This window comes from Salvelinus sp. IW2-2015, linkage group LG6.2 (genome assembly GCF_002910315.2).
Source record: "Salvelinus sp. IW2-2015 linkage group LG6.2, ASM291031v2, whole genome shotgun sequence".
Classification (NCBI taxonomy): Eukaryota; Metazoa; Chordata; class Actinopteri; order Salmoniformes; family Salmonidae; genus Salvelinus; species Salvelinus sp. IW2-2015.
The window spans coordinates 18,537,780-18,541,875 of NC_036846.1; positions in this window are offsets into that span (position 1 = coordinate 18,537,780).

The following is a 4,096-nucleotide window of genomic DNA, read 5'->3' on the forward strand; positions in this document are numbered from 1 at the left end:
GTGCTCTTGCCTATTCTTTGAGGTGAAGAGCCACCAGCTAATACAGTAAGACGCAGCTTCAATTTCCATACAAAGCTCACAAAACATACCCTCGTAAAAACTTGACTCACCTACCAATCCTTGACTTCGGTGACTGTCATTTACAAAATAGCCTCGCAACACTCTACTCAAGCCAAATTCGGATGCCAGTCTATCACGGTGCCATCGCGTTTGTCACCAAAAGCCCCATATAGCTACCCACCACTGCAACCTGTTATGTTCTCGTTGGCTGGCCCTCGCCTTCGATATTTCGTCGCCAAACCCACTTTCCCAGGGTTCATCTATACGTCTCTAGTAAAGCCCCCCTTATCTCAGCCTCACTGGTCACCATAGCAAGCACCCACCCGTAGCACGCGCCTCCAGCAGGTTATAATTTCACTGGTCACCCCAAAAAGCCAATTCCTCCTCCGGCCGCCTTTCCTTCCAGTTCTCTGCTGCCAATGACTGGCGAACGAACTTGCAAAAATCACTGAAGCTGGAGACTCATTTCTCCCTCACTAACTTTTTGCATTAGCTACAGAGCAGCTTACAAATCATGCACTGTACATTAGCCCATCTGTAAATAGCCCATCCAACTACCCTCATCCCCAATTGTTTTATTATATAATATTTTTTTGCTCCTTTGCCACCCCAGTATCTTTACTTGCATTCACTCTTCTGCAACATCTATCACTCCAGTGTTTATTTTGCATAAATTTGTTAATTATTTCGTCCACTACGGCCTATTTATTGCCCTACCTCCCTAATATTACTTCATTGCACACACTGTATATAGATTTTTTCTATTGTGTCAATTGGACTGAAACATTTGTTTATTCCCATGTGTAAACTCCTGTGTTGTTGTTGTGTCACGACTCCTTCGAAGTCGGTCCCTCTCCTTGTTCGGGCGACGTTCGGCGGTCGACGTTCACCGGTCTTCTAGCCATCGCCGATCCACCCTTTCATTTCCATTTGTTTTTGTCTTGTCTTCCCCACCAACACCTGGTTTCAATCCCATCCAATTACATTGTTGTGTATTTAACCCTCTCGGGGGTGTGGTGGGTGTGTTGTCCCCACATGTCCTTTTTGATTTGGGAAGTGTGATGTTGGAAAAGTTTGTGCACGTTATGCCTGGGTTTCGTCCCATTGTATTTATTTATTGTTTTGTTTCACTGTGATTTTTATATTAAACTGCACAATTTTACCCAGTCTTTGCTCTTCCTGCGCCTGACTTCTCTGCCGCAGTACACACGCCATTACAGTTTGTAGTCTGTCACGTTCTGACCTTAGGTTCCTTTTTTATGTCTTTATTTAGTTGGTCAGGGCGGGTGAGTTGGGGTGGCATTCTATGTTGTTTGTCTATGTTTTGTTCTGTACGTTATAGTTTTCATGTGTTTGGCATAGTATGGTTTCTTCAATCAGAGGCAGTGTCGATCGTTGTCTCTGATTGAGAATCGATACTTTTAGGTACTTCTTTTCCCACTATGGGTTGTGGGTAGTTGTTTTCCGTTCAGTGTTTGCACCAGTTCGGACTGTGGTCGGTTTTCATTTATTCTCTTGTTCTTTTTGGATTTTGTATTTCATTCTCATTAAAAGTTATTATGGATACGTACCACGCTGCATATTGGTCCTCCTCTCCTTTCCACCAACGAAAGCCGTTAACAGTGTCGCCACTTTCTTTGCATTATCCTTGGCCGGGTCGCAGTTGAAAATGAGAAAACTTGTTCTCAATTGGCCTACCTGGTTAAATAAAGGTGAAATAAAAAATTGAATAATAATACAAAAAAAAATCACATGAGCCTGCTTACTGCACAACCACAATCCATCAATAAGATTGATACACAAGTGTGTGGGTTTATAGAGTGTCTAATTCTTTCTACATTTTTTCAATTATGGGTGACTCTTAAAAGAGTGTTTTGTTTTTTTGTCCAGACATCACCTTAGCTAAACAAGCACCCTGACCTGAGAAGTAGAAATGCCAAGGGAGATAAACTGGGAATTAAATAACTGCAAGTTGGACATTACCTAAGTAAATGAAGAATAATCGTGTTCCATTAACGATGGCTCTTAAAGGTAGCCGTTGGTTGTGTATAGTGTAGTCTATTGTGTTGCCAGGGAACAGACCCTCTTAGAAGAAGTAGGATTTGAAGATCTCCCACACCTGCGATGCCTCCCATCTGCATTGTTGGCCCCGCATGCCGTTGAAACAATCCTGCAGAGCAGTAGACCTCTCCTCTGGCATACCAAACAGGAGCAAGCTGCCAGAACCTCCTGGTCCCTCATGTCCTATTTCTCATGAATCACAGATTTTCATGCCCTGAATTCTCCTAGGAGCCCACGTCCCAGATGGCCTCTAGTTCTTATACGCGAACCTTGCAGTTAGTCCAAAAGTTTCCGAAGGAGAAGATGCATGTTTCTGATGATTTTTTATTGTCTAGCACAGTACACAAATGTCTGAATGTTGTGCGTGCATCGAAATGTTTATGGGGGGTTATTGGGGATTTTACATGCGTTGTGTAATAATAGGGTAATTACACTAATTACTTCAATGTTACTTTGATAAGTTTCTGCCATATGTTCTACTCTACTATACGGGCTGTGTCGTGTCTTTGCTATGCCAGATAATTGCTATACATCTATTCTATAAAATAATTTCTCCGTAATTAATATCACCTGATTGAAGCTAATTCATGTAAATGTAATTAACTAGAGAGGGACACACGAAAGAAATTTATAGAGCTGTTATCTTCCGAATATAACTCTTAAAGACTTTAGTACATAATTTTACAATCCATAGCAGTCCACATTAATCGGTCATTTTAATTCAGTCCTCATCGAAAGTGTGTAAATCTTGGTTATGCTGCAAGAATCCTGGCTAACAAGTTGAATCAGCAATACAAAATTAGGGTCTAATTATTTATTACTAAATACCTAACTATCACAAAGAATCACACAACACAATTTAAATCATAACTTTGATTAGCAGATTACAGAGTTTTAGTGAAAGCGCGGGAGACTGGGACAGAGGCGAAAGCTGTTACTATCGTAAATACAAGTATCTTGATGCATTCTAAATTAGCCATTTAGAAAAAGGAAAATGCAATAAATATTTTAACTCTGAGCTGCGCTTCAGTAGGGTGGGTGGTAGATTGGAAAAAGACCGTCTTGCAGCAAACCGAGTCCTCTGTCCTTTGAAGAATGTCTCTGGTGGGGTCCACTGGCTTACGTTGAGAGTAACATCGATGTGTAAGTTAGACGGGACTACTCTGACTGTCCTTCCCTAACCTGCGTTTGTAGAGCGAGCTGTTGGCTACTCAACGCGGCTAGGAGGTGATACTTTCTGTAGTGAATATGAGTTCAAAGTTCATACCAATTTGCAACCAAGAGTCCATGCTGATGTTGGCTTAGTTCTGTAGTTATTATTCTGAACCATTCTGAACATCGGAATGCGTCATCCGTAATGTACCCGGAACAGCAAGTTTATATTTTTGTCAAATGGCTGTTTTAGTGGAGGGAGAGGGGTGTGTCTGAAAAGTTTATAACCCATGTTCTTACACAGGGCGGGGCCCTGGTTGAGGCAGAAGCCCAAAACTTCATGAAAACCCACAATCTCTCATTTGGAAGCTAAAAATTACATTTCATCTCTTCACAATAATTTCAATATTCAAACATCAACATTTGAATTAAACAACAATTCCATGTGAATCCGATACCTCTGACATTTAGACTTTCCACAGTAGAGTTTATGTCATTCTATCATTGATGAGAATGTGTCAGAGGGCAACCGAACTGACATAATATACCTTAAGTACCACCGCATATGTTCAGTTGGTCGGATTACCAGAATATAGTTAATTTCCCCCCAACTTCTGATGTTCCCAGAATCTCTATGTTAACAAAGGGGTTTTCTTATGTCACATCAGTTATAGTAGGGAGAGGGAAAAAGGGGGAAAGAGGTATTTATGACTGTCATAAACCTACCCCCAGGCCAACGTCATGACAGCTGTTAGTATGCTTTAATGTTAGAGTCACCAATGCTGCTTTGCGTATTGTTTATCTTATGTAGCACTATTCCATA